General features: G+C 42.9%; 1 protein-coding gene and 1 long non-coding RNA gene across 4 annotated transcripts in view; one reads left to right on the top strand and one right to left on the bottom strand.

The window, feature by feature from the left end:
* The window catches only part of LOC137323945 (partitioning defective 3 homolog B-like), a 750,054-nt gene that overhangs the window by 300,062 nt on the left and 437,110 nt on the right, over positions 1 to 12,882 (bottom strand). The gene's annotated exons all lie outside the window — the stretch shown is intronic.
* Positions 1,018 to 12,882, top strand: part of LOC137323947 (uncharacterized) — a 28,440-nt gene continuing 16,575 nt past the window's right edge. The window contains exon 1 of the long non-coding RNA XR_010963474.1: positions 1,018 to 1,220. This is a non-coding gene — a long non-coding RNA (uncharacterized lncRNA). The remainder of the gene's footprint in view (positions 1,221 to 12,882) is intronic.

Here is a 12,882-nt window from a genome sequence, read left to right as displayed (position 1 = left end):
ATCATAGTGCCTGTAGCCTTCCATGGCACCGTCTGCTTGCAAAGAGCAATATTTTCTTACAATCCTACTTAAAAGGGGAGACAAATGGACAAAATCCTGGAAGAATTTTGTTAGTAAGTTACTGGATAATAAATAAGAGGGCAGTGGCTCTACTGTCATCCTTCACTCTCAATTATGCACTCAATTACAACAACAACTTGCATTTATATATAGCCTTTAATGCAGTGAAACGTCCCAAGTCGCTTCACAGGAGCATTATCAGATAAAATTTGACACCGAGCCACATACGGAGATATTAGGACAGGTGAGTAAACGCTTGGTCAAAGAGGTAGGTTTGAAGGAGCGTCTTAAAAGAGAAGAGAGAGAGGTGGAGAGGCGGAGAGAGGGCAGTCTAGAGCTTAGGGCTTAGATAGCTTAGACCAATGGTGGGGTGATGGAAATCCAAAGAGGCCAGAATTGGAGGAATCTCAGAGGGTTGTAGGAGGTTACAGAGATAGGGAGGGGCGATGCTATGGAGGGATTTGAACACAAGGATGTGAATTTTTAAATCTAAGCGTTGCCGGACCGGGAGCCAATGTAGAGGTGATGGGTGAACGGTTCGCCCCAAACCCCACACTTGCTTCCAACTCCTCTCCCTCCCCATAGGAATTTTGTTACACAGTCCATACATTGTTTGACCAGAAATACTGTCTGAAATCTTCCTGTGAAGGTAAGTCCATGGATGGCAGCATCAGTAAACATAGCTTTTCCGCTTTGCACCGACTGAGGGTGTATAGCTTTTGGGTGCGGCAAGGGTTTTTGATCACAACCATTCCATTGCTGGACAACTTTCATTCTCTACATGGTTACTGTTCTAACTAAAAAAACTGCAAATGTTGGAAACATTCAGCTGGTCAGCCACCATCTGTGGAGAGAACACGGACGAACTAACATTTCAGGTGCAACCCTTGATCAAAACTGTTTTGACGAAGAGTTATATCTGAAATGTTAACTTGTCTGTTCTCTCCACAGATGGTGATTGACCTACAGATGGCCACTGTCTTAGCCACCTTTCATAGCAGTGTTGCTAAAAGGTAGAAGGGTTGGTAACCAGATACCCTGCTCCTCCGTAAGCTTCGTGGGAACGGCATCTCACCGGCTGACTCACCGTTAAAATGAATACAACGGCGTGAAGTTCCTGCACTGACCTGATGGAGACGAAGTAATCTCGCCAAAAAAAGGTATGTCACATTTTTAAAATCTAAGCACATTTTTAACAGCGTGGTAAATCTTAATGACTGCCAAACAACCTCTCTGGCACTGAACATTAACTTTTACAAGTGTGGAATCTCATTCCTTCACATTTGAATTGTTGTTGGACAACAACAATTGAAATTTTAATTTTTAAAACTTTTTCTTTGTCTCTTTTATCTGTCTTTTAATTCAATCTTTCTTTCCCTCTCATTATTTCACTTTCTGTACCTGATTTGACATTGAACTCACTATTCCAACATACACTTCCTGGTTCTGACTGCGCTGCTTGTTACCATGCTTCGATCTGATTGGTTAAGGTGATAGACAGTTGCTTGCCCCGTTCACACAGGTCCCAGATGCCCAGGAGAGGGCACCGTGCTGGATTGAGAGCCCCACGAGAGGAACTTGCCGTGTAAAAGCCCATGAAAAGTCCTTGGGCCAATGCAAGTCCCGCTCGTTTGCTGCTCAGAGCAAAATCCAGTCCATTTTCTTTTGGAAGCAATAATATTTTTATGTGCAGCGTTTTGAATCTACTTCACCTATCAGACAAAGCAGAATTTATTTAAAAGAAAGAATAGAATTCATGCCAAAAAATAAAGCAAATAGAAGTAAAATATTCCTGCACCAAATAGTCTTTTGGTCAGATGGCAAAAGAACCTCACTGGACTCTCCTGAGCCCAAGTTAACTTCTGACCTCAAACAGAACTATGTCTTATCTCTACCTGGGCTGGATTTAAATTCACTCCTTCGAAGTGAAATGTGAAAGGTGTGTCAGCTGTGGCTCGGTGGATAGCACTGTTGCCTCAGAAGGGGTTCAAGTCCCACTTCAGAGACTTGAGCACAAAATCTAGGTTGACAATCCAGTGCAGTACTGAGGGAGTGCTGCATCGTCAGGGGGTGCCGTCCTTCGGATAAGATGTTAAACCGAGGCCCCGTCTGCCCTCTCAGGTGGACATAAAAGAGCCCATGACACTAGAGTTCTCCCAGTATCCTGGCCAATATTTATCCTTCAACCAACACCTAAAATAGATAATCTGGTAATTTATTTCTTTGCTGTTTGTCAGAGCTGGCTGTGCCCAAATTGGCTGCCGCATTTCCTACATTACAACAGTCACTACACTTCATTCAAAAGTACTTCATTCAAAAGTACTTCATTCAAAAGTACTTCATTGGCTTTAAAGCGCTTTGGGACGCCCTGAGGTCTGAAAGGCATCACTATAAATGCCAAGTTCTTTCTTTCATTGCATTAGCCAATCATTCCCCCCGCCCCCTGCTCCTATCACAAAGGGGAGGCCTTCATTCCATCAGTGTGGCCTGAATCTAGTGTATCAAGAGCAAAAACTTCTTTTGAATCAGAAGTTCTCCATCCACTGAAATAATCCCGCCCCCCCCCTCCCGAACAAGCCTAACTGAACCAATCCAAGGGCATTCTTCCCAGGCATTAGTTTAAAAGCCAAGTATTCATATTTCAATGTATTTTAGGCTGCGCCAGGGTTTGTAAGGCTAGATTAAATTTTATTTAGGATATAAGTGGTGCTGGGCAGGGGTTGAGGTACAGAAGTACACAGAGATTGTAGAACAGCCTATTTGATTTTTTCACTGTCATAGTAATTCTGCTGTATGAAGCTGATGAAAGTATCTTTGAGATTTGTGTAGGCGGATTCGTATGTTGCTTCCTGCTCTATGTCTGTCTGCTCCACCACTCACTAAGAATGGTACACACTGCCAAACTATTAGTCAAAAAGGCTGCAGTCGTCACAATTATTCATGGAGAACCTTTTAAACGTTATTACTCGAAGGGTTATGCGACAGGGCGAGCCACTTTACTTTGCTATTAGATGAAGGAAGATGGGACATCATCAGGGGCAACCCGATGAATTGATATGAACTTTAGTACAAGCTAAAATTGAAAAAAGTCAAAATAGAACCGCTTGGAAAATGCTACTCCCTGATGGATGCTAAACCAGCTGCAATGTAAACTCCAACATGGAGGCACAGCAACAAAGTCTCCCAAATGGGATGTTATTGAAGCAGAGGATGTCCCAAAACTCCCGTCTGAGGTGAAAATGCCCCAAAAAAATTAACATTCATTCACTGTTCATAGTTTACTCACTTAACCTACATATCCACAGGACATTTCTGCATCTGTCCTGTTCCAAGTTGCATGAGAAATCTTTGTGATTGGTTCAATGCTTCCAGCATTTGTGATTGCTGCCTGTAGTGTTATTTCTGAATGGTTCAGACATATGAACAACCTTAACTGATCACACTCTACCAAAAAAATTCTGTGCAAATAGGCAGAACACTATTTAATACCTAAGTTTCAGGGCTTTTTAAAAAAAAAAGTTAATAAGCTGCCCACAGAACTGAATTATAGCTAAGTTTGATATCCCAATCCATCTGTTCCTGGTTCCACCTGTCCATTCTCTCTGGTTCTTACTCTTCCCTCTTCAGCTGTGGCTCAGTAGGTAGCACACTCACCTCTGAGTCAGAAGGTTGTGGGTTCAAGACCCACTGAGCACATAATCTAGGCTGACACTCCAGTGTAGTACTGAGGGAGCCCTGCTTTGTAAACCAAGGTCCCGTTTGCCCTCTCAGGATGTCCCAAAGTGCTTTGCAGCCAATTAAGTACTTTTTTTTGTGGAAGTGTTATCATTATTGTAATGTAGGAAACATCAGAGAGAGCCAGCATGGATTTGTGAAAGGTAGGTCGTGCCTGACAAACCTGATTGAATTTTTTGAAGAGGTGACTAAAGTAGTGGACAGGGGAATGTCAATGGATGTTATTTATATGGACTTCCAGAAGGCATTTGATAAGGTCCCACGTAAGAGACTGTTAGCTAAGATAGAAGCCCATGGAATCGAGGGAAAAGTACGGACTTGGTTAGGAAGTTGGCTGAGCGAAAGGCGACAGAGAGTCGGGATAATGGGTAGGTACACACATTTTCAGGATGTGACTAGTGGAGTCCCGCAGGGATCTGTCTTGGGGCCTCAATTATTCACAATATTTATTAACGACTTAGATGAAGGCATAGAAAGTCTCATATCTAAGTTTGCCGATGACACAAAGATTGGTGGCATTGTAAGCAGTGTAGATGAAAACATAAAATTACAAAGCGATATTGATAGATTAGGTGAATGGGCAAAACTGTGGCAAATGGAATTCAATGTAGACAAATGTGAGGTCATCCACTTTGGATCAAAAAAGGATAGAACAGGGTACTTTGTAAATGGTAAAAAGTTAAAAACAGTGGATGTCCAAAGGGACTTAGGGGTTCAGGTACATAGATCATTGAAGTGTCATGAGCAGGTGCAGAAAATAATCAAGAAGGCTAATGGACTATTGGCCTTTATATCCAGAGGACTAGAGTACAAGGGGGCAGAAGTTATGCTGCAGCTATACAAAACCCTGGTTAGACCGCACCTGGAGTACTGTGAGCAGTTCTGGGCACCGCACCTTTGGAAGGACATATTGGCCTTGGAGGGAGTGCAGCGTAGGTTTACTCGAATGATACCCGGACTTCAAGGGTTAAGTTACGAGGAGAGATTACACAAACTGGGGTTGTATTCTCTAGAGTTTCGAAGGTTAAGGGGTGATCTGATCGAAGTTTATAAGATATTAAGGGGAACAGATAGGGTGGATAGAGAGAAACTATTTCCGCTGGTTGGGGATTTTAGGAGTCGGGGGCACAGTCTAAAAATTAGAGCCAGATCTTTCAGGAGCGAGATTAGAAAACATTTCTACACACAAAGGGTGGTAGAAGTTCGGAACTCTCTTCCGCAAACGGTAATTGATACCAGCTCAATTGCTAAATTTAAATGTGAGATAGCTTTTTGGCAACTAAAGCTATTAAGGGATGTGGGCCAACGGCAGGTACATGGAGTTAGATCACAGATCAGCCATGATCTTATCAAATGGCGGAGCAGGCACGAGGGGCTGAATGGCCTACTCCTGTTCCTATGGCAGCCAATTTTGCGCACAGCAATGAAATAATGACCATATAATCTGTTTTTTGTTAGTAGTGATGATTGAGGGATAAATACTGGCCTGGTATCTTTTACATCCTCCTGAAAGGGCAGACGGGGCCTCAGTTTAATGTCTCATCCGAGAGACGGCACCTCCGACAGTACAGCACTCCCTCAGTACTGCACTGGAGTGTCAGCCTAGATCTTGTGCTCATGTCTCTGGAGTGGGACTTGAACCCACATCCTTCTGACACAGAGGCCTCACTTCTCCCTATCTCTAATCTCCTCCAGCCCTACAACCCTCCGAGAGCTCTTGCACATCCCTGATTTCCTTTAACCCAACATTAGCGGTCGTGCCTTCAGCTGCCTCGGCCCTAAGCTCTGGAATGCCCTCCCTAAACCTCTCTCTTCTCCTTTAAGTCGCTCCTTAAAGTCGCTCCTTAAAACCTAGCTCTTTGACCGAGCTTTTGGTCACCTGTCCTAATATCTCTATGTGGCTCGGTGTCAAATCTTGCCTGATATGCTCGTGAAGAACCGTGGGACCTTGGCTCTATATAAATGCAAGTTTTTGTTGTTTGAAACTCCAACAGTAGGAGTTCCTGATCTCAACAATGAGTGGGAGATTACCCTCTACATAGACGGACTGAACACGGAAAAAAAATTAGGGGGGAAAATCACTCCCAGGGCTGCAGATGCAATGAAGTACCATTTGTAATAGGCCTGAATCAGGCAAAGCTGCCTGTCTGAGAAGTAATTGATATGGGGATAGCACAGGGCAAAACAGGCGAAAATAATAAATATGCTTTTGAAGAAAATATGCAATATTTATACTCAAACCGGTGCAGAGACAAGCTGTCCAGAGGTTTGCCTGTCCAGAACTAAGCTAAAGCATATGTGTATTAGCTTCCCAAAAAAATCTCAGCTCTTTGCTGCCGTTTCTCTCACCGTAGCTGGTTTCATGCTTCAACTATGTGTCTGACATTCTGTTTTCTTTCTAAAACTTCGTAATTTCTCGGTTGCTGTTGCAGTTGAGTGTTTATTGCAAACAGTGCAGATTTTCCATTAATTCAGATACTTCTTACTGGCAAATTGTGTTTTTTCAATTGCCATCTTCTCCCCCTCCATCCACCCACCAATAAACTAACATTTCCATTTAATTTTATGAGAATACCTGTGTGTATACCAGCCCACAGCATTCAATCGTTTCAAGTTAGAAAGCCAGCATGGAATATAGTTAATTATTCTTGTATTGCCACACATACTGGGACATCAAAACTGCTCCCAATTAAGGGATCACTTTCATGAGTTTATTGGAAATAGGTTTATGGCGTGTGGCAGGCAGGATGAAAGGTTGCCTGCACGTTTAACATGTGGCATCTGCAGGGACACAATTAGCATCAAGTGCGAGATGGACCAGGACTGAGTGACCCAGGAGTGATTGATGCAGCGGGAAAAATGGTGCTTTACCCTGCATCTAACAAATGGTATAAGTGGCCTACAAGTGATTGATGGGAACAGAACAGGAGAACTTTAGCCTGCATCTAACCTTGCTGTTGGTGATCTGGGAGTCGTTAATGGAATGGAGTTTTGCCCTGTATCTAACTCGTGGGGTAAGTAACATATGACTGACTGATGAAGCCCAACAGGGAGCTATACTCTGAACCTTTGAATGATTATGGGTGACTTGGGACGGATTGGCATGGCTGTATAAAAGGGGGTTACCCTACTTCTAAACCATGCGATACCTGGCAAAAAGAGTGTTTGAAGAAGCACCGTGGAGAGAGGTTAACCATGCATTTAGACCTATAGTGTAAATGACTTGGGAGCAGACAATTAAGAGAGCATTAACCCCGCATCTAGCCGGGCCTGGGAGTGAATAACACGGCATTGCAATGAGAACTTAAAACTGTTCATCTAATCCTCATTAATGTTGAGGGGGCAGTAGTGAAGAGGGGAGTTTTATACCCACGTGAGATTGCTTTATTTTCATGAATAATTTTCATATTTCATGGGCGTAAAATTATATCACTTTCTAACTACTGGTATAATTTTTCCTTTGAACAGTCACTTGAATAGAAATGTTCAAAACAAACATTTTAAAACCCACACCACACAAAAGCCTAATTAGCACTCTCACTGCCTCTTGCTGTATTCAAACGAGACCTCAAAGGAATACAGTGCACCATAATATCCATCTGATTAGTTTCTTTACCCAATTAATTTTACCCAGTTCTTTACTAGATTAATTTTTTTTAAAGATATGGTATAAGCACAATGCATTACATAATGACAGGTGGGATATGATTTATATCCCATTAGAGGCACTGACCATAACTCATAAGCAAGTTACCAGGTACTCTCTAACTACTCTGCACCTAAATCACGCTATACCTGATCTGGGAGTGCTCAGTCCTGACAAAAATAGGAAGCGGTTCCATTCCCAATTGAGGGATCACTTTCATGTGTTTAATGGAAATAGGTTTATGATGTGCAGCGGGCAGGATGAAAGGTTGCCTGTACGTTTAACATGTGGTATCTGCAGGGACACAATTAGCATCAAATGCGAGATTGAACAAGGAAGGGGGAATGAACATGGAAATTGAGCGAAACCACTGCTTGGTGAAGAAATAAAGAATAGTCGGGGAAGGGGTGTTCCTTAAAATGTTCCAGCCTGTTCAGGGCCAGCTTGTGACCACTCGCATGGATTATTTCTTCTTTGGAAGTCCAGGGAATAGTAAATTCTGAATCTGTCGATAGGGAATCGGTGAAAAATGTATATGTTTGTAGACACTTTCCCCACTACTGAGCCAATTGATTGGGGAGGGAAACCACTCACACTTTTCCAGGACAGTGCTATCTTCACTTGGCCTTATCTATAACATCCTTATAGATTCCAATCTTTGGCATCATAGAGCACAGGAGGCGGCCATTGGGCCCACCATGCCTGTACCAGCTCTTTGAAAGAGCTAACAGATTAGTCCCACTCCCTCTGGTCTTTTCCAATAGCCCTGCAAATTTTTTCTTTTCAAGTATTTAAAGTTACTATTGAATCTGCTTCCACCACCCTTTCGGGCAGTGCATTCCAGATCATAACAACTCGCTGCGTAAAAAAATTTCTCCTCATCTCCCCTCATCACGTTTTCCTAAATCCCCATCTCTACCTTGGGATAATCTTTCAAATGGTCATCACTACCCAATGCCCTATTCTAGTTAATCCCAAACCATGATTCCATTTAAAAAAAATTAAAACTCAGATGCCTCATTACATGCAATCACAAGCTACAGGTGTTTTTGGTTTATGTATATATACGCAAGTACGAATATAAGAAAATGACGGGAAGGAAAAGACCAGCTGGTTCATCAGGCCCACCCCAAGCTCATGCTGGCTGGAGCACCATGACTAAACACTTCTGTAGCCCCCCTCGCAGCCATGTGATTTCTTGGGAGAGGCAAAACCAGAGAAAAACCCAGCCACACATTCACAGTATCGCACCAAAAAGTTAAAAAAATTGAAACAAAGCAGCCAAGTCTCTAATTCCGGAGCACTTGAAAATTTTTAAAATCCATTTCATTTTCTTCAAATCCAATCCATTTTCCAAAAAAGAAATGATCAATCCTTTTTCTAATTCTCTGACCCAGTGTCTAAAGTAAAATTTCTAGCAAAGTGGGAAACAATCCCTAGCTCAGAAATTATGGGCTAAGAACAGTCCATTTACGGTCCCCCCAAAGGAATTTCCTTCCCATTAATTACTTCTCCCTCTTAAAGCAGTCTGCTTTAATTTTCCACCACAGACAGTATTAAACTCTCGTTTTTTTCCCTAAATTAGAAGCAGAATGCTATCTCCCTTGCTCATCCCCAAGGCGGTATTTTCAACATGTGCGGGAGGAGGACACTGTTTTGCTGGGCACTCCTGTCCAGCTGTGTTCTGACCCATTTCCTGTCAACGTGCTGTGAAGGGGCTCACTATCCTGTCCCTCGCTCTCTGACTCCGAGTGCCAGACCTGAAAGACCGGAGCACAGAGGCAGCAGCAACTGGGTTTTGCAGGACGACTCGCCGAATGTTTCCTCTCAAAACGATTTCGGAAGGTTTAAGTAGCCTCGGGGATGCGTGTGCGTGTGATATGCCTGGGTATTTAACATCCTCGCGCAAAGTTCTGTAACAGCCAGCTAGAACTTCTCACGTCCAAACCCACTTCTCGCACCCAGACCTGGGGGTGGTCACAATGTACAAACAACAAAACCCATGAGGTAAATTTCAATGTATGATTAGAGGTGGTTTGAATGAACGAGGAACAGGCTGTGTAACCTTTCCCACTGACCACATGAGGTCACATCCATGCACATGTCAGAATGGGAAAGAATTATGAATAAAATGTTTTCATTAGTTAATTATTAAAAATTATATCCATTTTGAATTTATATTTCTCCTTCTCTCACTTTCTGCCCCTCCTCATCCATGCCAACCATGACCGTTGAGAGTCAGCAGCTACCCAGGGGACTGTTATGTCTCCTGCCAATCTGGAACTCTCTTCCCCCAAAAAGCTGTTGAGGCTGGGGGTCAATTGAAGATTTCAAAACAGAAACTGATGGATGTTTGTTAGGCAAGGATATTAAGGTGGGAAGATGGAGTTAAGATACAGATCAACCCCCATGATCCAACTGTATGACCGTACAGGCTCATGGGGCTGAATGGCCTACTCCTGTTCCTATGACAGTGCCTCCAGCCTCCAGGAAGTTAATGAGCTGATTTGAGCACAGTGATTTCACTAGTTGATCCTGGACTGCCCTGACCACAACTGGGAATTTGCAATGTGGGAGAAGTCCCAGGCATGAATCTATGCCCTGCCGTTCGGTGGCAAAATGCAAACCTTGGCTCAGTGGGTAGCACTCCCGCCTGTGTGTCAGAAGGTTGCGGGTTCAAGTCCCACTCCAGAGGCTTGAACACATAATCTAGGTTGACACTTCAGTGAAGTACTGAGGGAGTGCTTCACTGTCAGAGGCCCCTTCTGCCCTTTCAAGTGGACGTAAAAATCCCATGGCACTATTTGAAGAAGAGCTGGGGAGTTCTCCCAGGTGTCCTGGTCAACATTTATCCCTCAACCAACACCTAAAACAGATGATCTGGTCATTACCTTATTGCTGTTTGTGGGACCTTGCTGTGTGCAAATTGGCTGCCCTGTTTCCTACATTACAACAACGACTACACTTCAAAAAGTACTTCATTGGCTGTAAAGCACTTTGAGGCATCCTGAGGTTGTGAAAGACGCTATAAAAATGCCAGTTCTTTCTTTTTCTTACATTGGTATGCCACCATTTTAATTTGTATATATTTCAAAGGTTTCTTATCATCTCTTTTTGTGCCACCTCCACTTTCCTCATTTCTTCATCCACTCCCACGTCTCAAATTTCACGCGCCTCTCTTGTGTTTTAATAAAAGGATTCTGTTTTACTGTAATTACTCACAGAACAGAGGAAAGCTATAAAAGTCATCACAGGATAACTGTAATTAGCATAACGGCCAGCAGTTATTGCCGCGACCTGACACAATCATTTATCGGTACCACCAGATAGATTATGGCCTCATTAAGGTCGCCGTGTATTGACTGTTAATGTTTGAGGAAAGGTTGGTGTCACAAATTCTGTTCTGAGTTAATTCTTTTCTTCCCCCATTAAATTACCAGTCGGGGGGAAAAAAAATTGAAAGACAGCACTTTTTTTTTGAAAATGCCACTTGATGAATTTCAGCATCTTCTTGTAATACTTGTTTCAGCCGTGGCTCAGTGGGTAGCACTCTTGCCTCTTGAGTCAGAAGGTTGTGGGTTCAAGTCCCACTCCAGAGACTTGAGCACAAAGTTGACACTGACACTCGAGGGCAGTAAAGAAAAAGAAAGACTTGCATTTATACAGCACCTTTCACGACCTCAGGACATCCCAAAGCGCTTTACAGCCAATGAAGTACTTTTGGAGTGTAGTCATTGTTGTAATGTAGGAAACGCGGCAGCCAATTTGCACATAGCAAGGTCCCACAAACAGCAATCTGATAATGATCAGATCACCTGTTTTAGTGATGTTGGTTGAGGGATAAACGTTGGCCAGGACACCGGGGAAAATTCCCCTGCTCGTCTTCGAAATGGGATCTTTTACATCTAGCTGAGGGGGCAGACGGGACCTCGTTTTAACGTCTCATCTGAAAAGCGGCACCTCCGACAGTGCAGCACTCCCCCAGTACTGCACTGGAGTGTGTGCACTATTCAGAAGAGTTTTTTCTTAAACGAGAAAGAGTCCCCATAGAAAACCTTCCCCTTTCCTGCAATGATATATCGAGACAAGTTTGCATGATTGCAGAGTTTGATCGATTCTCAGAATACAGACGACATGGGTACTCGTACTTTATAACATTACGACCAACATTTGAAATTTGATGAAGATTGGCTGGTGTTTTATAGAAAGTGCCCAAGAGGCTAAGTTTTAATGGCAACAAGGCAACAAAATACAAATGTACGTTTTCACTAGTCAGCACTGCAGTTTAACCAGGGAGATGCAGAACTCCACATGTCAACGCCCAAGTAACACATTCCAGTCTTTACATTTTTTTTTTAAATGGTCATAAAGAATATTTTGTTTTTAAAGTAGATAGGGAGAAACTGTTTCCACTAGCAAGAGGGTCGGTAACCAAAGGACACAGATTTAAGATAATTGGCAAAAAAGCCAGAGGGGAGATGAGAATTTTTTTTTAATGCAGCATTATGGTGATCTGGAATGGATTGCCTGAAAGGGCGGTGGAAGCAGATTCAATAGTGACTTTCAAAAGGGAATTGGATAAATACTTGGAAAGGAAAAAATCGCAGGGCCACGGGAAAAGAGCAGGGGATTGGGACTAATTGGAAAGCTCTTTCAAAGAGCCGGCACAGGCACAATGGGCTGAATGGCCTCCTTCTGTATTGTATGATTCTATGAATACCAAAAGTAAACCTGCGTAGGCCAATATTTGCTTTGTATTCAAATGAAAGTCATGAGCCAAGCTCAATTTTAAACCTGGGAATTTAAGACGAGTGGAAACATTTTGCCAGATAAACCAATAGGAATAGAAAAATAAAAAAAATATTAGCATACATTAGTAAATGGCTGGTTGTGCAAGAACCCTCCCTCACCCCTTGGTTGGCTTTATGCCACAGGAGAAGGAATGCTTATAAAAGATGAATGCTGTAGGTTTGGGGAACATGGGGAAAAATCTCTGTCACTCCTGGGTTTTCAATGAAGAGAATGCTTGAACAAAACCATTTGCACCTCTTCCTGCACTGTAATAGCTTTGACATTTCAAACAGGGGGACTGCCAGCAGAGTTTGGATTAAGTTTATAGAGAGGTAGTCATTTCTGTAAAATGTCGGTGAGTGTTTTTGCGGTGGAGTGGGGTGGGGTGGGGTGGGGTGGGGGAGGGGGGAGAGGAGTCGGTAAGTCACTGAACGGAACAGCAAAGAAGTCATTTATGGAAATCACAGGGTGAAGTTCAAAACGATTTCAGTCCAAGAAAGCCTTTACCTAAAGGCTGAACTATTTAGAGAACTTAATTCATAAAATAGACAAAACCGCAGGTACAGCTAGGAAAAAATTGCCCCTCAGGCTCGGAGTGGATTCCAAGTTATTATTACTTCAGTGTGCTTCCTTGCTCACACAGTTCATTA

Source organism: Heptranchias perlo, chromosome 7, assembly GCF_035084215.1.
Source record: "Heptranchias perlo isolate sHepPer1 chromosome 7, sHepPer1.hap1, whole genome shotgun sequence".
Classification (NCBI taxonomy): domain Eukaryota; kingdom Metazoa; phylum Chordata; class Chondrichthyes; order Hexanchiformes; family Hexanchidae; genus Heptranchias; species Heptranchias perlo.
Note: the sequence above shows the minus strand (reverse complement) of the source record. Positions and strands in the feature narration are given on the sequence as shown.